Raw genomic sequence first — 26,804 nt, 5'->3', positions numbered from 1 at the left:
ATCTTTGTAATAAAAAGGAAGTCAACAAACTATTCTCTTCACAAATCTTGGAGGAAACCATTAGCATTCATTAATCACAGGAAAATGGACTTTCCAATGTGAATTTTCAAAAACACGTGAGGCTATAAAGTGCTGCTTCTCATGCATGCCCCCACTGAATAGAAATCTTTAAATTTTATTCTTCTAAATGCTAATTATCACTGGGAGGCTCAGGAGACATTCCCCAAGAATGGGCACAAAAAGCAAAACATAATTACCATGTTTTTTGGGCTTACATAAAAAAGTGAATCTCAGAAAAGAAAGAATGGGAATGTGTTAGGGTCAATGAGGTTATAAAGGGCATGCTTCTCAAAGGAAGCTGCTTTGGAGAAGAGCTGCCTCCAAGAGGGAGTTAAAGACACCTTAAGTAAAGTGTCATCATTTTTTAATGAAGAGGGATACAAAGTCATCCATTGTGACTAATTCTTCAAAAAGCATGTTTCTATCCTAAAATCATTCCTGGAATGAAATAAATTGTTTGTGTTTTGAGAAGCAGTTGAAGAAAATAACCAAAATATATAAAAACAGGGGATTGGTTGAGTAAGTGTGCCACATCCATACAATGCAATGTTGCACAGTAATTAAAAATAATATCCTGGAATCATTTATTGAATGGAAAGATGCAATTATGTATTTTGGATTTAAAAGTTATGTTCCAAAACAATACCCAGTTATGGTGCCATTTTGAAATGTGTGTGTGCATATCTCGGTGTATACACCAATGTGACAGCTGATTACTTCTAAATCGAAGAACATCTTATTGGTTTATGTGTATTTTTTTATTTTTCCATAATGAACATGTATTAACTCTACAATGTAAGCAAATATACTTATAAAGTATCCTAAGAGGACAGACCTTGTGTGCAATCAACAAGACACAATACGTCTTGAATGGCAGCATTGCTTAGACTGGGATTTGTTGGTTATATAGTAGACCTTCCCAGGGGAAGCTGTTCTGAGCTCTAAACCACTACTGTGAGGCTGTCAATAAATAACCCTGGCTTGGTAGGTTTAATATGATCCACCTGTGGACATCCACACACTGGCTGAGTGGGACCAGGTGTTCATTTAAGCAGAGAGTCTTACACTGACTATAGCTGACCCTACATTAGCACTGTAGCAGCTTTCAGAGTGAAGAACTGGTAAGTCATAGGCTTTTCAAAATGGCAACAGTAAAATAACAACTTGACCCACCCATGAAATTTAACCCTGTCACTGGCAAGATGAGATTTACAGCTGGGGCCAAAGAGTCTGTTGTTTTTCTCCTTGAATCACTTCTTAAAAGGAGAAAACACATTGAACAGATCAAGATGGGTAACTCTGGGAAAATATATCTATTAAATATCTCATTCTGTTGAGGTAGTAGGCAGAAGTAGTAGAAACCGGGAAAATAAAAAGTGAAGGCAGAAGCCACCAAACTAAAATATGTCCTAAAACAGCTTTGAATCCTTCAGAATAAGCACCCAAGAGAAAAAAACATTGGCCTGAAAAATTCTGCACATCTATCTTTCTAAAAAATTGTTTTTCCAAATGCCTTCAAATTTTCTAAATAAAAATAGAGTAAATAAGATTCATTTTTATCAATGCTATATCTGCATTCATGTGAGGCATAGCATGCAATTCAATGATGATCAAGTTGGCTGCAATGCACCATAGCAGGGGTGCACTAACAGTTGTCTAAATAGATGGAAACCCCTGGAATTGGGCCACATGGCAGCACTGAGTAATATCCTGCATTCATACAGTACATTGCAAAGCAATTTCCTCCACTGTGCAGATTTCATTTGATCTTTAAAAGTACTCAATGAAGTACATACAGCAAGTATGATGGTTATTATTCCCATTTTTCAAATAGGGATACTGAGGCTAATCAATTATGCACAAACAGAAACATCGAGTACTTGAAAATGAGACTTCTGACCCCAAAATAACAATGTCAAACTAACTCACAAAAACACAGAAATACCAGTTTAGTAAATCATTGCTCTATTTCCCACTCCATAGGATGAAAAAATTCTTAAGATTTTTCAAAAGTTAAGTCCTAGAATATGTCTTCTTTTTCAAATTACCCATCTCTTTCTGGAAGGCAGTTACTTTATTTTTTAAGTTGAGGTGAAATTCACATAACAAAGAAAGTATACATTTTAAAGTGAACGAATCAGTGGCATTTAGTATATTTACAATGTTGTGATACCACCACCTCTATTTAGTTCTAAAATATTTTCATCACCCCAAAATAAAATCCCATACCTATTAAGCCGTTACTCCCTTTCCTCCCCATTCTCTAGCCCCTGGCAACCACCAATCTGTGTTCCTCTATGGTTTTACTTACTTTAGATATTTCATATGGAAGCATGCAATATGTGTCTGGCTTCTTTCAAATGGCATAATGTTTTTGAGGTTTACCACCTTATAGTTTGTATCAGTACTACTTTCCTTTGTATGGATGAATAATATTCAACTATATATGTATACTACAATTTTTTTAATCCATGCACTGGTTCACGGACAGTTGAGTTGTTTTCACCTTTTGGCTATTGTGAATAGTGCCACTATGAATATTTATGTGCAAGTATTTGTTTAAGTATCTGTTTTCAGTTCATTTGGCTGTATTTATAGGAGTGGAGAGATCTGCAAAGATTTTTTATTTCTTCTTGAGTCAGTATCAATAGTTCATGTCTTTCTAGAAATGTGTTGATTTCATCTAAGTTTTCTGATTAATTGGCATGTGGCTACTCATAATATTCCCTTAATAATCCTTTTAATTTCTGTGAGGTCATTTGTAATATCTCCCTTTGATTCCAGAATTTAGTAACTTAATCTCCCTGTCAGTGAAGCTAAAGGTTTGTCCATTTTGTTGATCTTTACAAAGAAGCAACTTTTGCTTGCATTGATTTTTCTCTATTATTTTCCTTTTCTCTGTTTTATTAATCTTTATTATTTCCTTCCTTCCATTTGCTTTAGGTTTAGTTTGCTCTTCTTTTTTCCATGTCTTAAAGTGGAAAGTTATTTATTTGAGATATTTCTTCTTTTGTGATATAGGTGTTTATAGCTATAAATTTCCTTCTAAGCACTGCTTCCTGTAAGTTTGAGAATATTGGGTCATTTTCTTTCATCTCAAGGTATTTTCTAATTTCCTTTATGATTTCTTTGGCCCATTGGCTATTAAGGAATGGGTTGTTTAGTTCCCACATTTTTGTGCATTTCCCACATTTCCTTCTGTTATTGATTTCTAATTTCAGTTTGAAACAATACTTGGTATGATTTTAATTCATATAAATGTATTGAGGCTTGTTTTGCAGCAAAGTATCTCGTCTATTCTGAAGAATGTTTCATGTTCACTTGAAATGAATGTGTATTCTGCTGTTGTTGGGTTCTTTAGATGTCTATTTATACTGTTATTCAAGTCTTCTATTTCCTTGTTGATCTTCTGTCTATTTGTTCTACCTTTTAATGAAATTAGAGTTTTGAAGTCTTCATCTGTTATTCTAGAATTATCTAGTCTACTGTCCATTCTGTCAGTTTTTACTTCATGTATTTTGGGGCTCTATTTTTAGGTACATATATGTTTATAATTGTTATATCTTGTTTGTAGATTGACCTTTTTATACCTCTAGTAACATTTTTTGTTTTAAGTCATTTGTTTAAAGTCATTTTGTCTGATATTAATATAGCCACTCAAGCTTTATTATGGCTACTGATTGCACTCACTGCATACCTGTTTCCATCATTTTACTTGCAACCTATATATATCTTTGTATCTATAGTATTCCTCTTGCAGACAGGATATAGTTGGATCTTGTAATTTTTTAATCTATTCTGCCAATCTCTGCATTTTGATTGGATGGTTGATTGCATCCACATTTAATATTCTTATTCATATAGTTAGATTTATTTTTACATTTTACATTTTACATTTTATTCCCTATGTGCCTCATGTCTTTTTTGTTCCTCTATTTCTCTTTTAGTGCCTTTTTTGCATTAAATGAATATTTTCTGTCATAACATTATAATTCCTTTAGTGTTTTTCATATATTTTCTGAGTTGTTTTCTTAGTATTTGCTGTAGGGCTTACAATATACATCTTAACTTAGAAGCAATGCTAGGTTTATACTAATTTAATTTCAGTAATATCTAGAAATGTTACTACTGTATAGCTCTATTCCTGCTTTCCCCTTTTTGTGGTATTATTGTTATTCATATTATACATATACATTTACAAGCCCAGCAATATATTGTTATAATTATTACTTTATATAATTTCATGTCAGATAAAGTAACTGAGAGATGAAAGGAGAGGCAGTAGACAAAGTATATAAGTATACAAACTCTGCCAAAAATATGCAGTATTAACCTTCTTATTCTTCTGATTCTCTTCATTTGTTCCTGCAGATTTGAGGTACCATCTGGTTTCAATTCCTAATCCAGTACAGCTTTGCTCCCACTCACCTCCGTTGTACTGTTATTGGCAAATATATAGCATTTCTCCATGTTGTAGCCTAACAATAGCCCAACAAAGCAGTATACATATTTCTTTATATAATTACTTTTTAAATAAGTTAAGAGGAGAAAAGAGAAAAAATATGCATTTATACTATCATTTATAATTATATGATTACCTTAATGGAACTCTTTGTTTTTTCATGCAAATTTGAATTACTATATCCATAGTCATTTGCTTTCAGCCAGGAAAAAAAACTTCCTTGAGTATTTCTTGCAAAGCAGTTCTATTAATAACAAATTTTCTCAGTTTTTATTTATCTCGTGATATCTTTTCTCCATTTTTGAAAGATTATTTTGCTAGATATAAAATTATTGGTTGATAGGTTTTTTTCTTTCAGCACACTGAGTATACCATCCCACTGCCTCTGGCCTCCAGTGTTTCTGCTGAGCAGTCAGCTGTCAGTCTTGTTGGGGTTTCTTTATAAGTGAGGAGTCATTTTCCTCTTGCCATATTCAAGATTTTTCTCCTTTGTCTTTTGTTTTTGGCATTTTTACTATAATATGCCTGTGTGCAGATTTCTTTGTGTTTATTCTAATTGTAGTTTTTTGAGCCTCTTGATGTGTGTATTAACATTTTTCATCAAATTTGGGAAGCTTTCAGCCATTATTTCTTTAAATATTCTCTGCTACTTTTTCTCCTCTCCTGATCCTCACATTGTGCATATGTTGGTGTGTTTAATGGTGTGCCACATTTCTCTGTGGCTCTGTTCACTTTCTTCATTCTTTTTCTCTGTTTTTCATATTACATAATTTCTATCAATGTGTCTTAAAATTTACTAATTCTTTCATCTGCCGGTTCAAAGCTACTGTTGAGATCCTCTGGTAAAATTTTTATTGCAATTATTTTACTTTTCAACTCCAGAGTTTCAATTTGGTTCTTTCTTTTTTATTATTTCTCTCCCTTTATTAAAATGCACTGTTTGATGAGACTTTGTCATCATACTTTCTTTTACTTCTTTAAGCATGATTTCGTTTAGCTCTTTGAACATATTTGTAATAGCTTCTTTCATGTCTTTGGCTTTTAAATTTGACATTTGAGCTTCCTGATAGTCAGTTTCCTGATTTTCTTTCTGTGTTTTAGTCATACTTTCCCATTTCTTTGACAGTCTCATTTTTTTTTAATCTAGATATTTTAGATAATATATTTTAGCAACTCTAGATACTGATCCTCCCCTTCAGGGGCTTGTTACTCTTGCTATTTGCTTGTTTATTTGTTTAGTGACTAGCTGAACTATTTTAGTAAAGTCTATTTCTATAATTTCTCATAGGGTTCAGCCTTGGGCGTATGTGTAGTCAACCTGTGATAAGAGAAGTTTTATGAGGCTCTCTTTGACTCTTTTTCCCTAATCACATCCAACTGTTAGCCTCCACCAACTTCCAGATGATTGCTCTATTGTTTTCAACACTACTCCAGGACATAAATTGTTGTCACAGTCTGATCCAGTTAAATACAGGTCCCTTTGAGGCTAGTCTTTGAGATTTGCTCTGATCCCCAAAGGGCTCTTCTTAGCTGTCTTTTACCCAGTTCTCTCTGGTAAAGTAGTAAGGCTACAAGTTGGTTTTTTCCTCTAGAGAAGCTTCCAGCCTTCTTTTAATTGCCTACCACCCACATCACCATTGCTTTTGAGAGTGCCCTTTGGCTTGAACTTCCTCACACTCTCTTTCAAAGTGAGCTTCTTTGGAGAGAACTTTGGATCTCTCTGTTATTATGTCCTGCCTCATCCTGGCAAAAATTTCAGAGCCACAGCTCTGGAGCTAGTAGGGGATACAGTGGCCTGCTTCTCTTGGTGTCTCACTCTGCTTTAAGAGCAGGGCATTGGGTGAGAGCAGTAGCTTCAGGTTTTCCCAGCTTACTTTCCTGACATGGAGCCTTCACCCTTCAAGTAAACTAGGTCAAGGGTATCAGAGCCCCAGTGTTCTTGGTATGCCACACCTGAGGTCCTGAGGTAGAGTCTCTGTTCTATTAGCAGAGGCTAGGTAGAGGATGGGGGCCCTGACCTCTTAGAAGCACTTTCCTAGACCTTAGGCTCTACAACACATAGCTGAGGGGGTGAGAAATTCTGATGGCCTGCCCCTCATGGGGAGATGCATAGCCCTCAATTGGGAGCTGGGGAGAGAGATATCCTTGTGTTCTTGGCTGCACACACCTGGAGTGGAATTTCCATCAAGTTGAGCTGTGAGGAGGGAAGGAGGAAGTGGGTCATGGTTCAGTTGCCACAGATTCTCATTTTTTCTACCAAGTTTTAATAGGAAACAAGTTTCTTCATTTGCTATATGCTCTTAGGACAATTACAGAGATTTAACTGATTACTTTTTTAATATAATTTTAACCAGTTATGCTTATTTCACTGCAGAACATGGAGCTCTTTACCCTGCTATTGTGGAAATGGATCTCCACTCTGATATTTTAATGCTAACAATAAACCTGATTCCTAAGCAGGTGCAGAAAAGAAAAAGAAAAAGAAAATCATAAAAAGTTTAGAATTGGTAAGAACCTTAAAGGTCAGCTAATATAGTAACTCAACCCCCGTACTTAGCATTTTACAGATTTTTTTTAAATGGAGACTTAGAAACAATGAGCATCCTGGTCACACAACTATCTAATGTCAGATAGAGAGGTTAAGAGGAGGTCATATATCGCAAAATTTGCAAATTCTACCTTAAAAAACATTAAATTTGTCATGAAATAAGTTTATTTCTTATCTTTCTAAACTGTTTGTGTGACTTTCTAGTCTCAGCTTCCCTAAGTGGCTCCTGATTAGCCTCTCTTTGGTACCCCAGTGTTTTTCCACTTGTTATTAGCTGCAATACATTAGGCATAACCAAAATAAAACTGATTCACGTTTCATAAGTAAATGTGTAACAATACTTTAGAGCTGTGCTTTTTCTCAGTACTCATACTAACTATACATATAATTTGCATATGCATTTTAAATACAGCATGTTATAAGCATAGGTAGGTACAGATATGTAAAAATAATAGAGTGGGGATTTTTTCATTTCTTGTAGATCCAGAAAAAAAAAATAATGCATTTGTGGAATGCTTTAATTCAATAAAGAAAAATTATCTTAGAAAGTTGTCTTCTTATAAGATAAATTAAGATTTTAATATTAGATTATGAAACCCAGCTTAATATCATAATACTCCTTTTTAGATAGTCCCTGAAGTATTTGTTGTAACAATATCCAATAGGTTAAAGCAGAATGTTTTAATATACTAATCCTTTAAAAAGGAGCACTCAATGCCACCATGATGTTTGTGAAATGGGATAGGGAAAAAAATGAAATTCTGAAAAATGGTTATCAAAACGGACTCTCCCTAACAAAAATATAGTGGGGAAGAAAATGATTCTGCAGTTTGACATGCATGTTTGGAAAATACTTCCAGTAGTGGGATTTTAAAAGTAAGGCAGATAATTAAAGGGTTTTGTGTTTCTCTGCTGGCTAACCTATGCAATGAGCCTTGAGATTTCTCCTCTGCCAGCTTTGTAGAACTATGGTAAAATTGAATTTTCACATCCTTCAGCTGAAGATTTAGGTACTGGGCTTCTGACCATGTCATTACGCAATTCAATAAAACTGAAACATATCTGCTATGCCTTGCATTTACATTATCACATTATCTACCTTTTTAAAATAGTCCAGTGAGATTTCACTTGAAAAGGAAGAAATTTCTTAAATGTTACAGTCAAGATTATTTTAACAATAAGACTGCAACCTCAAAATTTTATATACAGACTATTTCTTTTTTCTGCATGTAGCAAAGAAAGGAAGAGAAAAAATAAGATCTTGCGGATGGAAAGCTCTGCTCACTCATCTGTTAACGTTTTGAAGTTATAAATATTCTTTTGCATACCTTTATGCAGAACAAATATGAGCAACCAGCCAATAACTTAAGAAATCTATCTGGACATTTCCTGAGAACTCTCTTTCTCTGTGGTTTTAGGCCTATGCTTCAGAGAACTGTGTGTTTTTTTTCATGCCAGGAATTTCTTATGTCTTAGGAAAGCCATAGGATATACAGGAGATTCTGAGTGTCTACACCATTTATCACAGGGAAGCTTTGGACAGAAACACTCTTTGACATGTTAGACAGGGCTTGACACAACTGGCAGGGAAGAAATAAGTGGAGTGAAGTTTTCATTAGTGTTTAGTTATAGAAAATCCAGGAATATCTAAAAGGTAAAATCTGTATGTTATCGATTCCAGGTTGTGGGGTCAAATTTTACAAAAGTCATCCAGGCAGTCAGATGGCTTGGTCCAGGCCATGAGAATTCACTGGAGTCCATAGACAAGCCCAGGTGGTCCATGACTTCCCTGATATCATACGGAAAATTCTGTGTGTTTGTGTACATGTTCATCTTTCCAAGGAGAGAGTTCATGGCTTCTATAATATGCAACTTAGAGAGTTCCATATTTATTCAAGTTAGTCCTTCCTCTGCGCCATGCTAGATGCTGGATGTGATTCTATCAAACGCTATCTATCACTATTTTTGTATAAAATAAAAAATACCCAAACCTATTGGTGTAAAGAAGTAAGAATTTATTTTTGGTCATGAGTCTATGGATCAGCTGGGCAGTACTGATTTCTGCCAGTTTCATTGATCGTGGAAGGGCTTACTCTTATGTTTGTGGACAGCTGATGGGTTGTCTGGGATCTGGTAGGTCTAGAACAGCCTTACTTACATGTCTGACAGTTCCCTGCCTGGACCAATGGTGGTGACTGAGCCACATGTCTTTTATCATCCAGCGGGCTAGCTCAGGCTTATTGATATGGCAGTAGCAAGGTTCCAAGAAAGAGTAAAAACATTCAAATCCCATTGAGGTGTAAGCTTAGAACTGGCGCGTCACATTCTGACAAAGTCTTATCACCAATGCAAGTCACAAATCCAGCCCAGATTCAAGAAGTAGAGAAACCACACTCCACCTTGGTGAAAAAATAATCAAAATCACACTGCAAAAGTTATGATACAGGGAGGAGTATAGAATTGGTGGAATTTATGCAATCTTCTCCATACCTTTTATCCACAGCCTTGCCATGGCCTCATGATGGGCAATTGTATTTCCCTACTCCTTGTCTTTGCATTTGGACATGTAACTTGATTTGGCTAAGGCATATGGGTGGGAGTCAAAGTGTGCCAGCTCTGAACATAGGCCTTAAGAAGCCTGTGTATTCTGCTTGCCCTCTTATACCTTGCATTGCCATAAAAAAAAAAAAAAAAAAAAGTCCCAGAAGGAGGATGAGAGAAATGTGGAGCAAGATCTGGACATGCAGAATTGCACAGAATACAGTGCAATTCTGCACAGAATTATCCCAAACACCATAACCTGAAAAAGAGACCCTCTAGCTGATCCACAGATCTGTGAGATTAAATGGCTATGGCTTAAGCCATTGAGTTTTTGGATGATTTGTTACACAGTGTTATTGGCAATATTAGTAATAGCCAAATGACACTCCAAGGATATTGAAGTGTGAAAAACAAACAAGGTCTCTTCCCTCAGGGAGCTTACTATCCAATGGGGAGAGACACACAATAAACAACCAAAATTGTATCAAATATAATTAGTGCTAGGAATAAAATAAAATTAATGAGAGGCTGGTAAAGGATTTGTTTACTTAAGTGACTAAGGACTATTGAGACAAACTACTATTTGCATTTAAAATACATGTGTGTAGCATCAACATAGCCTCAGTCAAGGAAGCCTCTGCATTAGAAAATAGTTGTCACTTTACTACAATTTTTTTAAGATGGCTTAATTCCTAAACTTTGACTTTGGCTCTGACAATTCTTAATAGAGGAGTCTAATATATGTGCATGCATAAAGTGACTAGCATATGGCAGGAATCCAATAAAGTTGATATTATTCTAAAATAGTGTAGTAGATTATTAGTAAATATTGTTGCTAATTTTACTTTTTTAATGAGTGAGGCAGAAATTATGTATGCTCAGTGTTTTACTTTCTTTGCCTCTGATGTGCAAATTAAATTTTATGCACCACCATGCCATGTTCAAACACACCATTAGATTTTACCAGAGATGAGTAATTACTACTTTTTGGCTACTTGTACAATTCCCAAATAAAGAGAAGACATCTTAGAGCAATGTTCGGTTGGTTTCCAATAATAAATATCAAAGAAAAGAATAAAGCTTTTACCTGCAGTAATTTTGTTTATCCCTTTACATATGAGAGATTCCACATACTTCAGTTTGACTCACTTCGACCCAATAAGTATTTACTGAATGCTAAATGGGAAGAGGTGGAGTCAGAGGAAGTAGAAGACAGTCAAAAAGGTGACAATCAATGAATACCAAAAGGTGAAATATAAGACGTCTAAGTCATCGTTTGTTATACCATCACCTTCCCTCAGCAAGCTCTTCCCACGACAAGCTCTGTTCACTAAAAATTTCTATTTATACCTATTGAATAAATCCCAATTTTCTTGGTATTATTAATATATTAAATACTTAATATATAAAAGTGAATATACTCATTTTCTTACACAACTTTTCCTCACTAACTGTACCCCCCCAAAAAAAATTTTCTTTACTTCGAATTTGATTCGTATGCCAGATTCAATCCATTCTCTTTCTCAGAAGCACTATGTAGTGCTTCAGGATTAGTCTCTAGTTAGTTTGTGTCTGTTTCTTCTAGAAAGTTCTTATATCTCAGGAAAAGCCAGAAAACCTTCTCCCTCCCTCTGCTAAAAGTGCCTAGATCTAAGCTGGAAACAAGTCAGTGCTTGATAAATGCATGCTGGAATGAATGGGAAGTGAGAGAGACTTGAGATAAAACAAATTCAGTAAACGTATTGCTTGAGCACACTGTTATTCTAAATATAATGTGGGTCCACATGCAAGGGTAGGTCCACCCACAATCCTAGTCATTACACTCCCTGCCCTCTGCCTAGGAAGGACAGACACATTTGGTCCCACCTATGTTTCTATTCTTCAGACCTTGAACTACTTCATTAAAACATTCCCATAAAAATGTTTTCTAATTTCATCATTTTCTTTGCCCTCAAAGACCAATAGCTTCTATCAGAAGTGATGATATGTTAAAAATTAACTAATTGCTGAATAAACATTTGGAAAATTATTTTATTTGCAAACAAATCTCTGTTACCACTAAATAGACTTTCTGTTTCCTATTTCAAAATCTTCTGGATGAAGAACATCTGCTAGAAAATAAATTCATAACTCCTAAAACATCATCTATTGCAACTACTATTTCATGATGATCTTGAAATCACAGTCTTTCCTTTGGGTGTTATCTTATAGCCATTGCACTTTCTGAAGCCCCACTGACAATTATTTTTGCAGAAGAAACAGTAGTAACTAGGCCACTTCAAATTATTCAAGAAAGCATCTATTCCTAGGAGCTGAGGCAGCCACCTAATACTCACAGAGCCCAGGAGTGAGAGGTTGGCAATCTAATTTTGTTATTCTCTACCAGGTGGAAAATCATATTTTACTTGAAATCTTTTTAAGGTTTGGGCTGTTACAATGATTCTCAAAAGGAGAATATGCCCCCAGTAGACCTGAGCTGAGCTCACGCCTACAGTTACATTATACTTTTCTGTTAATGTTATCCTACCAAACACACATCAAAGTGAAATTTAGAATTGGCTTCTACATCTGTCTGACTGTGATGTAGGGTAGAGGCCACAATGCCATCTTCTGAATTAGAAATACACATGATTCTAAAGAAAGTCCTAACTACTAAAGGGAAAAGAGGAGATAACATTGAAATCTTTTTAAATCATACTCAAGTTGAGAGGCCTGAATAGTGGTGGAGAAGGTAGTGAGGAGGTCGGAAGATGAGGGAGGAAAGGGAGAGGAAGGAAGACGAGGGAGAGAAAGGCGTCTTTGACGTGAACCTGTTGCTCTAGTGGCAGAAATGTGAACTACCTAGGAATGTCATTTTTCCCATCATAAAACCCCAAAGGTTCTTCAAGGATTCTGCAAAGAAATTCATGGCTCTCGATCACATTCTGGTTGTTTCTTAGGATGGCAAGGACTCCTCTCACAGGTCCATGGGGCCTCTCAGGGCCTTTCCCTACTCAAATGAAAATAAATGCTACAGGAAGACAAACACACATTCTACCTCATTTCCTTTTACACAGCCAACACAACCATTCTTGTTCCAAATAAAAAATCAGAAAGGTGACCCCCATATGGCCTTCCTAAATATTTTCTGGATAAAAATCAAGTGCCTGCTGATTTGGTGCCAGGAGTTAGTTTATTAGTTATTCCATCTTCAATATCTGCTCCTACTGCTCCAGGGTGTTGCTTTAATGGGAAAGCGGGTAAAGGGAAAGGCATGAGAGAAGACAATGGATCTACGCAGAACAGTTTTCAGCACCATGGACAGTTTTGTGCTGGGAACAGCAGTCCAATACTTGCGAGAGAGATATTTGCAAAAACTTTCACCTACAAATTCCCTTAAAATTCTTAAAAATAATTTAACCCTTACTACACTCAGAGATCCTTATAATGGTCATATGCTCAGGCAACACATCAGTAGAGTGAGAAAGTTGAGTACCTATTTAAGAAATCACATTGACTTGTTTAGTCAACACTTCTTGGGTGCAGTGTTATTTCTTTTCAATATGATTGAATTATCTGTAGTATAATTAGTCATATAAATTGCTTTATATAAATAAATGTGTACATATACTCCATATACATATGCTCAATTTTTGTAATTGCTAGAACACTAGGAACTTTGCATGCTCTGGTCTACTGATTCTCAATCTTAGCTTCATATTAGCTGCTTAAAAATAGAGGTTATACAGTAGCATCCTTAATCAACTTGGGCCAGAACCTTGAGACTGACGCCTGGGAGCTGACTTTGTTTTATAAGTACCACAGGAGCTTCTGAAAATCACCATTCTACCCAGTTAGTTGTTAATAGCTTCTAGTTTATTTTAATTCCATACATGGCTATTGGTCACTTTTTGCTGTCTGTTAGGGTACAATAAAATAGATGTCAAACAAACACCAATGGACAGGGAAAAGAAGTCGTGGGTTTTAATCTTAGAACTGGTACTATATAGCAATGTGGCCTTGGCAAGTCACTTAATTCTTTGGGCTTCAATCTCTTGAAATAGAGTGTTTTAGATTAAATTCCTAAGTTCCCTTCAGCTGAAAATTGGTGTTTGTCTGTGTATGTCTATTTTATAGTACCCAAATAAATCATCTAAAAATTAATCACACTCGTGGTTTTACATGACTCTATCATCAACTAGAGTTCAGCAACATTGCAGTATCCTGTAGCTAGCTTAATGTTCGAATTTTAATGTGAATTATTATCATGACAATTTTCAATCCAGATAGTTTTATTTCCTATAATGAAAACCTAGTCCCAGTTAATAACTTCTGTAAAGAGAAAGGGATGAAGAAAATTTTTATGTTCAAGCTAAGGATTAAACCTGCAAAAAAAAAAATTGACAGACCAGACACAATTAGAGATAGAACTCACTAAAACAAAAGTCAATCACACTTTCCACACTTAGTCATCTTACAATATTTATGCTGAATGAATTGTTTTGTCTTCTGACATCATGACTCTCCTCCTTTTCACTTCCTCCAAAAATTTATCTGTTGGTTTCAGTTCAGGCCTTAGAGGCTGTTGCCCAAAAGCCAATGGAAAAGAGCTCATTGGTTTGGCGTTTTAACTCTGTTCTTGTTTTCTCAAAAAAATATTAAATTTAGCAACAGATAAGGCATTTGAGAATAGATATTATGGCCCCTCTGCCTTATGAATACCTAGTAAAGGAGTTGACATACATCGCTTTTTAATACAAGCTCTTTCTGTGGCTTCTACACGCAGGTGACAAAGGTCTTCCCAATGGGAAACATGCGAAGTCAAAGCTGACTCTACGAGATCTAGGGGAGGAGTCTGCACGGGGTGAATGGGCGGGGAACTTGCACTTAGTAGGTTCTCAATAAATGGCTGTGGAACTACAAAATCCTACTCAAATTGAAAATATAACTTGACGTGCAAAGATATCAGTTTACAAGTTCTACTAAGAATCTTGATAAGCACCAAAAGACACTACTAATGCTGGTTGAGAAATATGAAGTATCATCACCATCTCCTGATGAAACATGGAGGCTTGATTCATTTTGTTCATCTCCATCCCTGTTTGAGTGTTTTATAGACTTGCCCTCCTATTCTACCAAAACTAATCACGAGCCATCCTGTTGTCACACTATGTTTCTTCAATTCGGGAATAAGCTAAAAAGGGGCAATATGACCCAAAACAACAAACTACAGTACCACAATGGAAGCATTTTAAGTATTAAAGTAATACCTTACATCTACACCAACTTGTCATTCTGAAAGGCTATCACTTTGATGGGCTAACTTTTATAAGCCCTTAGAATGCTATTTCGATACTTGTTAAGATTTTATTTTCAATGTTACTAAAATCATCATGAAACTGTTTTTTACATAGCTCAATAGACTAAGTCCCAACATTAAGAACACTAGAGCAAACCAACAGCATATCTATTCAAAGATTTCTATTTTTATATTATCTTTGCTCTACACATTCAATCTCATTTTACTTAGTCATATTTCTTCATTAGCTTGTTTGTCCATAGGTTTCCAAATTAAATGCAATTACTTAAAAGGAATCAATAACACAGCTTAGACAGTTCAGACCATGGTTGGTTCCAAAAATAATTCTCAATCATTTTTACGAGAACAATGTTAGTCAAGTTTGAAAAATATTTTAAGAGGCCCTAAATCAAATTAAGTGCTGGCTTTCAGGTCTTGATATCTCGGAATGCTGCCAGATAGCAATCTCTACGATTGAGTCATTTTGCATTAGGAGAGTTTGTTCCGATGATGCCCAGATGACTCATGGTTTCTAATTCTCTTAAAAAGAGCCATGAGACCTGCAATGTTAATTACATTATGGGGCAGAGTGGAGGAGTATTTAATGGAGATGGATCCAAATTACGCATCTCAGGCTCCTGTCTGCAGAGTCATTTTGGAGTGTAGCTTTGTCCTCACAGGGAAGGCATCTTGGTCTCATGGCACCAGGGTTGTTAGTTTTTTACTTTGCAAATATATCTTTAACAAATGAAATACTAGCTAACATGACTGGGTAATTAGAACATATGTAATTGGGCCTCATCTGGCCCAGGCTGCAGAAGAAAACAACTGTGTTGGGCAGTAGCTGCTGGGTGCCTAAATGTAATACTGGCTATAGATTTCTTTCTGAAAGAAGCGTATTTTAGGAAATGGTCATTTCCTCTGAGTATGGATGATAAATCTGGTGGACAGCCTCCTCTAGATGACTTGTGTTCGATGGAAGGAGATTTTGTTATGCCTTAACCAAACAGACACTACTCACATTAATCAAAGACTGTTTGATTTCTGTGTTCTTAAAAGAGTGAAACAAAGGAGTTCTGTTTAGTGAACTTTGTCTGGAAATACTGAGCTTTATCCACAGGAAAATCTCTTTCACTTCTCATTTTATGCTCCACAGTGCAAAAATGGTTTGAACAAGGGAAAACAAGAAAAGAGAAAGTTTTAACTCGCCAAAACTTTCTTCTCAGATAGTGTGAGGTCAGAGGGTCTTCAACACTACCATTTCCCAGGAACACTGAGTACCCATTGTCTTGCTTCTCTTTGTGTTTCTAGAAATACCCACAAATTATTATGGTATTCACAATAGTTACATATGGCAACTTAGGAACATTTTACAATATTAAACAAATAATGTAACTCTTAAAAATTATATTACAAATACATGTATATGTGTAGTTCTAGACATATCATGCAAAGACTAATACTGATTTTTTTTTATCTTTTTCTTTTTATTGAGATACAATTCACATATAACATTGTATTAGTTTTAGGTATACAACATAATGATTTTATATATATACATATATGTGTTGAGAAATAATCACCAAAATAAGTTTAGTTAACATCCATCACCACACAGTTACAATTTTTTTTCTTGTGATGAGAACTTTTAAGGTCTACTCTTAGCAACTTTCAAATATACAATACAATATTAACTATAGTCATCATGTTGTACATGAATACATCCCCAGGCTGTATTTATCTTATAACTGGAAGTTTGTACCTTTTGACCCCCTTCACCCATTTTGCCCAACCTCCAACACCCATCTCTGGCAACCACCAATCTGTTCTCTGTGTCTATGAGTTTGGCTTTGTTTTTTGTATTTTTTTTAGATTCCACCTATAAGTGATACCATACAGTATTTATCTTTCTCTGTCTGACTTATTTCACTTGGCATAATGCCTTCAAGGTCCATCCATGTTGTTGCAAATGGCAGGATTTCCTTCGTTTTTATGACTCAATAATATTCTTATATATGTGTGTGTGTATATATATATTTTTTTCTTCGTCTATTCATCCATTAATGGGCACTTAGGTTGTTTCCATGTCTCAGCTATTGTAAGTAATACTACAATGAACATAGGGGTGCAGATATCTTTTAACTAATTCATGGCAGCTACATGGACATCGAACAATAAACTGTGGTTAGTTTACTTTCATGAATGTGTATAGTCCTCAAAAAATGTTATCAACTAATAATATTTAAATAAAAATTTCAAAAAATTATATATAAGCTTTCTAAAATAATTTTTATTTAAAATTTTGGTAGATATTAGTTGTGACTTATATATTACCTTTCAGGTTTTAATAACTATATTGGCACTTAAAAATATCTTTTTTTGAAGCATTTATAAAAATTCTAATTTTTACATTTACTTTGATTTATATTTTATGAAAATATATTCAAGTTTTATATACTTTTAATCCAATTACATTTTATTTTTAATCTATTATTTTCAATAAGTTAAATGAAATCTTAATTATAACATATTGATCTTGCTAAAATGAAGATAAGAAAAATAAATGTTATAAGTCCAGTATTATGTGAATTATATATGTCTTTATTTTATTATAGTCATGTGCCACATAATGATGTATCGGTCGATGATAGATCACTCATACGACCGACCACTCATGCAACGGTGGCCCCATAAGGTTAGGATCATATAGCCTAGATGTTTAGTAGGTTGTACCATCTAGGTTTGTGTAAGTACACGCTATGACGTTTGCACAAGCATGAAATAGCCTAACGGTGCTTTTCTTAGACGTAACCCTGTCGTTAAATGACGCATGATGGTACTCATCGGAACATTCCTGGCCCACCAACAGAACACCCAGGCATATGCAATAAATAACAGTTAAGTTCAGTTCTCTGACATTTTGCAGACTTTCAGTTATATACATATATTGTGTTGTTATGAAAATATATTTCTAAAGGTAGAAGATTATACATGTATGTCTACAGATGAAAGTATATACCTGTGTACTATATGTACGTTTGTAAGTATATGCCTATATACTATATGTATATTTGTTAGCTTGATTTATAAATTTTAAACGTTTCGATATATGGTATATGGGCCTCCGCTTGTGCTCTTATCCTATGCCGTGTAAGTGGGCTGGGCCTGCTTGGCACTAGTCATTTCCTACATTAATTTTGTTTTATTTTGTATATGTATATTTGTATGTCACCTATTTCCAAAAAGTTTCAGATAATTCAAAATAAAAACATGCACATGTATATACAGTGTAGTCAAAACTAAAGTCATTAGAAACTATATAGTGTGTTTGCCAAAAATACCCTCTGTGAAAAAAATTATAAAAATATATTAAAATATAAAAATTGCTAGAAGGACTCAAAGAAAAGAAGAATTTGAGAAGTTCAACAACTTTTAACTTTGCTTCTGTGCTTCCTGTTAGCCTGAGCCCAAATGGAAGCAATCAGTTATGCATTTCTCCTCAATGGAAAGTGAGTAACACAAATTTCTCAAGAAAAGCAAAATTCTAAAAGAACTTTCTCATGTGGATGTCCACAGTAACATTATTATAGTGAATGCAATAATGAATAATATGCATGACTTTTATTTTTGGTGTAGGCACAATAAAAGTTGAAATAAATTAGAATACAAGTTCATGAATATGATTCTGTTATCCAGCAAGTGACCTTTTGATGATCCAATGCAAGACAGATCCAATTTCTTTTCAGAGATAATCAAGTTTGCCATCACTGACAAATTTGAAGGTGGTTTTCTAAATCTCTGATGAATAGGCCAGGTTATAATTATGTAACTATTGCTTCTGACTGTTCTTGACTGTCACATGCAGATAAGGAGCTAGAAATTGCTAAGTGTACAGTAAGTCCTCAATAAACATCTGCAGAGCTTAATAAGATCAGTTCCTCCGGGACATAAATGGGTGGCAGCTGTGACTGAATGCTCTTTAGTATATGCTGGAGGAAACCGTGAAGGTCCCCTTGATGGAAAGCTCTTTATCCCAACCTGGAATTCTGGGACTGTTGCTGGCTGGTCTGGAAGTCAGTGTTCCACCAACTTTTGCATTATTGCTTTCCTTCTTTAACTTCCCCAAAGCTCTTGATCCGGGTCCTGGAGCAGAATACTTTTGTGATAAATTGATCTTAGTTAAGCCACTGTAAGGGCTAAGTTAAATTAAAAGAGCATTTGGTTGCCAGCAAATCCATCTAGAGATTTAAAAATATTTACCTCTTGCTAAATATGGCAAGCTCTGCATATTTGGTCAGAATGATAAAGTTCTCTCAGAGTCGCAATCAGGGTCAACTGTAGTAGTTTCCATAGTATGAAATAGAACAATACTGTTATAAAAGGAAAAGATTGCAAGCCATTTATCATTCCATCCCCTCCCCTCCCCTCCCAAAAAAGTTGTTTTCCAGACTTTGACTCATCACATAGGTCCCAGGTTAATCCTTACATAAACTTTCTGACAACGTACACCATCCTCTCTCAGCAGGGCCTAGATGTCCTGCACACTTTGGAAATTTTGATTGAAGTGCTGCTGTTTTATACCTATCATTTTTCATGGCTAACAAACATAGGAATTCATTTTGGGATCAAAATAGAATATTTCAATGCTAGACGCAACATTATCATTGTCTGTAAGTGTCAAAACAAAAACTGATGGGATGACAGATCATCTTGTTAAAAGAGCTTCGCTTCAGAGGTTTGGAATTTATAAGCAATTTAGTCACACTGGCCACAAGACCCATCTAGTGCCAGGGCATCGTTCGAAAAAATACATATGCATGAAATACAGTTTTTATTTCTGAAATAAAGTACATGAGCTCATTAACTATGAACAGGCAATGGGTGTCACATAAGTAAGATCATTTTTAATATTAAATTTATAGAGATCTAGGACTATTATTGGTCAAAACTCTTTATTCCATGATTTAAGGATTTTGTATGGGATACACTTTATTTTATCATTGGAAAAAAAATACTTAAAGTATAACCAGTACTTTATTATTTCATTATTGCAAATTTTTAATCACTTTAAAAACGTTTTAATTCAAACTTATCATCTTATTTACAGTTGTTATAATAAAATCAAGTAAAGATTTCACGATAAGACATTATATGCATGAGCCACCTTCTTTCACACGCAGCAAGACAAGTAGCATGAGAGCACCATTTCAAGACAATAACTCCTTACAATTTAATAGCAGTGTGAGTAGGTGTTCGTATTTCCACTGAGCAGATCTGTAAGAATGTTCATTCATTCATCCCACATTTATTGTGTGTGACTTTTCTTATAGGGACCGTGGACGAAGTTCAGTTAGACTGACCAGGGACAATACTATGCATTAGGTAACATTGGTTTTAGGATCCCTCACCTCTCTTTTTTCTATCCCTCTGCCTTCCAGAAGTACTCCTTCTCCCAGCACCCAGGCTTCTTCCACTATTCCAAGTGGGAAAGGCAAGCATTATCGATGATTAGGAAACTTCAAGATTTAAGATTTTTAAACTCTTCTAATAATACTTGTACCTCTTTTAAAAAGAACTACAGGAAAGGGGCTGGCCCAGTGGTGTAGTGGTTGAGTTCACGTGCTCCACTTCAGTGGCCCAGGGTTCGCAGGTTCGGATCCCGGGCACAGACCTACGCACTGCTTAGCAAGCCATGCTGTGGCAGTGTCCCATATAAAGTAGAGGAAGATGGGCATGGATGTTAGCCCAGGGCCAATCTTCCTCAGCAAAAAGAGGAGGGTTGGCAACAGATGCTAGCTCAGGGCTAATCTTCCTTAAAAAAAAAAAAAAAAAGAACTACAGGAGAGGACTCTAAGTGAATGAAAACTTTGATGGTGAAATTTCAGGCCATGAACTATTTCACTACAAACTAAAAATGTTCTGTAACTTTTCCAATGATTCTCCATTCCTTGTGCAAAGATCATTTGTCTGTTGTTCTCCCAAGGTGGTCAATTTTTTTAAGTTAAAGTATCACAAACAATCCCGCCATTTGCATGTAATGCTGTTTGAAGAGACTCAACAATACATTATTCTCCATTGGGTTTGGACCAATTGAGAGATATACATGAGTGTTAGACAGAGAAAGTCAAAACAGTAGATTTACTACTTATCAAATCTGGAATAAAAAAATGTGGTTTAGATGTGCAGCCACAAAAGACTGAATTAAATGTATGTCCCCAAACTACAGGCAAGGTAAGAAGGTAGATCAACCCTTCCTGCAGGCAGGATGACTCAGAGAAAAGAAGAAGTTGCTGAGGGCAGCATGCTCAGCCCATTGTCCTAAACTCACCCAGTGGACAATTCACTCCTCCTTCCATTAGGGCGTGTAAATAGAGAGTGGGCTTACGGTCAGGAGTTTAGTCTAGCTCATAAGACCAATTAGCAAAATTGAATAGATATAACATTTAATGAACACTTACTAAGAGCCAGAAATATAGTTCCACACTTTACCTAATTATCTTAATTAATTTTTGTTAAGCTTCTATGAACTAAATATCATTAGTCCCTGTTACACTCTAGGAAAGAGAAGCTCTGAGAAATGGTAACTTGCCCAAGTGGCAGAACTAGGATTCAAACTTGGATCTCTCCCAATCAAAAGCCAGCATGCTTCTCATCTCCACATGTTGCTTTCCAGTACCTTGTCAAGGGAAAACGAAACCGTTCCCTCACTCAAGACATGCTTTATTCAGATTTTAAGTGAGTAAAATGTTTATGTATATCACTTTCAGTATTGCATTATTGACATCTATAGATTGTTTTTGAATCAAGACTCTTGATTAAATGGACTTTCCATCAAGAAAACAGAAGGTAGAACGTTAGCATGGGCATTCAGTTCTCATACTGGTATACTGTTCATTCCTCCCAATGCCCATCATGAACAGGTAAAAGAAAACAACCAAGTAAGATCACTATATTTCCTCAGATTTAGTTGCATCAAATTTCCATCCTTTCTCTTCAGTTAGATAAAAATTTATTTAGAACAAATAGAAACAGCACTGTTATGTCTAGTTTCTAAAAAAGACACATGTATTTCAGAGGACAATGAGTTATAAAAAATGAATATAGGAAGTATATAGCAATAGGCCTCTTATCCTCAGGAGCACAAAAAAATCTCAAAAATCAGAGATACAAAACCTAGACAAAGAAAGGACCCTTTGATTCAGGGTTATTACATTACATTTGTAAATATTATCATCAATTTACGTCAATTACATTTCAAAATTAAAATTAGTTTATTAAGATAGTTCAAAGTCAAAGTCAAGTGAAAAAGTTTTAGTGCTTAATTTGCCTTCAGCAACTCTTGGCAAGGCCTCTGGCCACTGAGACCTGCACTGTGGCATTTCACTTGAAATAACAAATGATTTGATCTCTTTAAGAAAGAACGTTTGATGCCAAGGGGTTCAAGAAAGTCATAAAACTTGCTGAAACATCAACCTTAATTTTTAAAAAAATTATACCTCAAAAGTAATAGATTAGATGAGGGATGGGTCACTAACTTAGAATAAGTGAGCCGGAAACGTGCACAACAGTAATCTGGCTATCGGGAAATCTCTCAGTTGAAGAAAAACAACACCAAAGATGCAAGCCAATAGTCATGCTCTGTCTTATTTTTCTACTTTGTCCAAAAGTCACAGGACAATGGGCAGTAGAAAGAGCTTGGATTCTGGGGTCACAAAGACCTGGAATCAAAGCCTGATTTTACCTTGGTTTTCCCATTTATAAAATTAGGAAGTTAAGGCCTACCTTCACTGGGCTGTTTGGGGTGACAGGAGTTGATATGTGTGTCAAGACACTGAAGACACACCAAGACACTGAAACCGTTCCTTCCCCTTCCCTCTTCCTTCCACAGTGGGCCCACTCCCCCTACTCAGAGCAAACCACAGAATTCAGATTGTAGAGCCTCCTGCTGCATCTCTCTGCAGAACTTCTGGAAATTTTAACTCCAATTTGAGGAAATGAAACTTAAATTTGGGGAAATGGAAATAACACTATTTAGCAGACACTGTTTTAAGCTTCTCTATAAATCATCTCATTTTATCCTAACAGTAACGCTATTAAGTAGATTTTCTAATGACACACAGATGAGGAAACTGAGGACAGAGAAGAAAGTTCTAGAACTAAGGGTGAGGAGTGCTGCATCCACTCTGAGTGGGAAAACTTTAAAGCTTTTGTTGAAACAAAAAGGAAAGTCAACGTTTAGTGCATTAGACATTGATAACAGTTGAGTTCATTAAGAAAGAAACCGTCTTACCACTATCTACAATTCTTTAACTCTTGAACCATTAGTTTTTATTCAAATCACATAGCGAGAATATAATATCCATTATTTTCACAAAAAGGTGATATGTTGATTTTTAGTAATGCCCAATTGACTAAATGTGTTCTGTTTTCATGTTTTATTCTCAGTTATTCTCCAGCAGCCAGCAGAGCATCAAGGCTGGTCTGACACTGACAGGAGCTGGGACCAGAGTTTGTCCTGATGGATTAAGATGGACCATTCCTGACCAAGTCAGAAGATACCTTTAGCCTAAAGCATAGACAAAACTTAAGCCTGCAGGAGAAGGCTCAAGCCTTGGGAGAGCACATACATCATCAAATCAGGAGACACTAGAGGTGGAGTCAGAGTGAGAGGCTCTGGACTGAGAGTTGAAAGCAAGGTGAAGATGAGAAAGGTGAGGAAGTGAGGGCAGGAGGAAGGGAAGGTGCTGGGGCGCGTCCAAAGTGCTTTCCTTGAACACCAGCTGGTCTTAGAGATTCAAATGTATTAGCCAGATATTTCCTGATACATGAATGAGATATTCTGACTTAAAGAGTCAGAGGAAGGGAAAAATTATCTGTGCTTAGACCTGTTCTTTCCATCTGACATGCAGTATCTAACAGGGAGCTAGCACACAGCTGGTGGAAGCTCTTCCTTTTCCAGGCATCAAACCCAGTAGTAGAAAAAAAAATCAGTTTCTGTACATCTAATCATCCAAACTCAAACCTATGAAGCAGCTATAAGTGTCACTCTCTTTAACTCCTTCAAAATTTATTTTCTCATGTTCCATTTCCCCATGCCTCAGAGAAAGAATGTGATTAAAGAAACTAATTCATGTATTATGCTTATGCATATAAACATAATTTTATATTAATATCTCAAGGTCCTAATACCCCCTTTTCTCTCCTTGCCTGGTGGGTCACAGAAGCCAATGACTCAAATAATAAATGGGAATGGACACACCAGAAGCCATAAACAAAAGTCTCTGTGAATCAGGGATGACCCACTGCCCTCACCAAGGATGTCCTTTCCCAGGAGAGCTTGGCTTTTGTTGTAGACTGAATTGTGTCCCCCAAAAATGTGTATGTTGAAGCCCTAACCCCCAATATGACTGTTATTTGGAGATAGAATCTTTAGGAGTTAATTAAAGTTAACTGAAGTCATAAGGGTGTAGATCTAATCCAATAGGACTGGGGCCTTATAAGAAGAGAAAGAAAGCTCTTTCTCTCTTTCTGACATGTAAGGACAGCAAGAAGATGGCTTCTACAAGCCAGGAAGAGGGCCATTACCGGGAAAAAAACCCTGCCGGAACCTTGATCTTGGACTTTCCAGCCTCTAGAAGATTGAGAAAATAAATTTCTGTTGTTTAAGCCACTCAGTCTATGGTATTTTGTTATGGCAGCCCAAGCAGACTAAGACAGCTTTCATTAAGGATTTTATCCTTAAGAGAGATAAGAGTCGATTATGAAACTTAAGAAGCCCTGGAGGAAGCTGAAATATTTTAGAAAGTGTCCCAATCTGAAAGATAACATTAGCTGTCATTTATTGAGTGATTAGAGCCAGGGACTGTGCTTTACACCCACACACACACTCAACGTGCATGTATGCACACACGAAAGCATGTAATGCATACGCACTGTCACATTAAATCCTCAATGTAATGCTATCAGATTGATATTATTTCCCCCATTCTACTGATTGATGAAATTTAGTCTCAGAAACGTTGATCAATTTGCCAAAATATACACAACTAGTGGATCCAAGATTTAAAGCCAGATCTCCAATGTCTATCCTTTCAACCACTATGTTATACCGAATCTTGGCAAACGGTCCATCTTTACAGTTGTCTCAGAATGTCTTTTGTGCTGTATGCCTTCAAACCAATCAGAACCAACCTGACCCCAGATTCCTGTAAATCCCAGATATATCTATTTTGGTCACATTTTGGGCACTAGGAGGAGGTAAGCTCCTCAAATCAGGTTATGTAGGAAGCTTCAAATCTGACCTATACATATATTCTCAGTCTTTTCCATATTTACCCACAACATAAACTCTTCTGAATTTTCTTCGGGGAAACCTACAGAGACTCAGCATGGAAGTATTTAAGTCTAATATATTACATCTAAAATGAGTCATCAAAACATACTTTTATGGCCTTTTCCTTTTTTTCTTTTTCAGCCTCTGTCATCAATCACTGGTAGACCATCATACTAGCCATATAGCGAACACATCACAATCACAGTTGCCATTTCCACTGCCTGAAAGAAATGCCTCCAAAGCACAGTATCCATTGGACAGCTAAATGGAATTTAACATGGCATAGCACTGCAAGAGCCATTTCCTTGCAGGCTCTGAGTAAAGCAAGCTGTCTTTTCTGGCATCATCTATTTTCTCCTGAAGCAACATTGCAGGGCTGGAAACTTAAAGTAATCCAGTTAATGCAAAATATTTCCTCTGCCCCTAACTGAGCCTACTCTGAAAGTGTGCCAAAATAGCTATTAGCAGTGATTAAAAGTATGAGACAACCAAGATGAGATTCTCTTAGGAACAAAGAGAGAAGTACCTTTCCACCCTGGGCTCATCAATGCTAATGAAAGATCAGCAAAGAGCCCACTCAGCTGTAGACTAAAGAACCAGGAGAGAGACAGCTCAAGAACATTTCTTATGATTAATTCATCAGTTGCATGTGCTATGGAAAGGTCAAGCAGAGTATTTTTTCATGTTTATCTTTTGATGAGGGGCCAGAAACAAAAAAAGCTAAATTCTAACTCCATCTGCTGTAAGTAGACTTCATATCATTCTACAGCAAAGCCAGTTCAAGCTATTGTTATTTGCATTGACTGTTCCTAGATTTATCCAATTGTGGGTACCAATCTACACTTAGAACTATAGAACCTAAGTTACAATTGTTCCAAAATGGCACTGCCTTGGCTCTTCCTGGGAGCATTTTGAATCCTCCACAGTCATAGGATTATAACTAGAAGACAAGGCAAGGTGCCTCTTGTATTTCCACCTAATTTTGTTTGGGAAATGACAGCCTTCTAATTAAAATCTGGGCTAGTATTCCTGGAATAACAATCTAATTCTGGGGAAATGGTGAATATCAGACCTGGACTGATCTGTCTTTTCACAGCAATACTTGGAAATGGAGTTAAGAAAAGTATGGAATGTTATGTTGTCTTGTTTGCTTGAATGTTTTTTTTCCTGTGGGACGGCACTTGAACTTGGGGAAATGTGAGCTGGCAGGTGAGCCTTGGCCTATGTTATAGAATAACATAAAAATGGTGGGAAATCTAGCCACAGCTTCTCAGTTAAGGTGGTACACACACTTTGGTTGTCATCTATAGCAGGTGCATGTGCCCCACATGGGTGAGGGCACTAAAGATCCATGGTACTGATAGTTCTGTGCTGCCCAATGAGATTGGGTTGCTGTGTGGACTGTGTTTCCTGTTGCGTGCTTCTATAAGGCTAAGTACATGCCATATTAGATTAAAGCCTATACATCACGTTGAATTTGTTTGCCAGTTGAGTTTGGACACTTACTGGCTGCAGTGTTATTGACCAGCTTTCCTTCGAACATGGCAACCTCTGAAGGATCTAATTGAGCCACATCAATTTC

The sequence above is a fragment of the Diceros bicornis genome, chromosome 40, assembly GCF_020826845.1.
Source record: "Diceros bicornis minor isolate mBicDic1 chromosome 40, mDicBic1.mat.cur, whole genome shotgun sequence".
NCBI classification, from domain to species: Eukaryota; Metazoa; Chordata; class Mammalia; order Perissodactyla; family Rhinocerotidae; genus Diceros; species Diceros bicornis.
The sequence above is the reverse complement of the archived record's forward strand: the minus strand, read 5'-3'. Positions refer to the sequence as shown.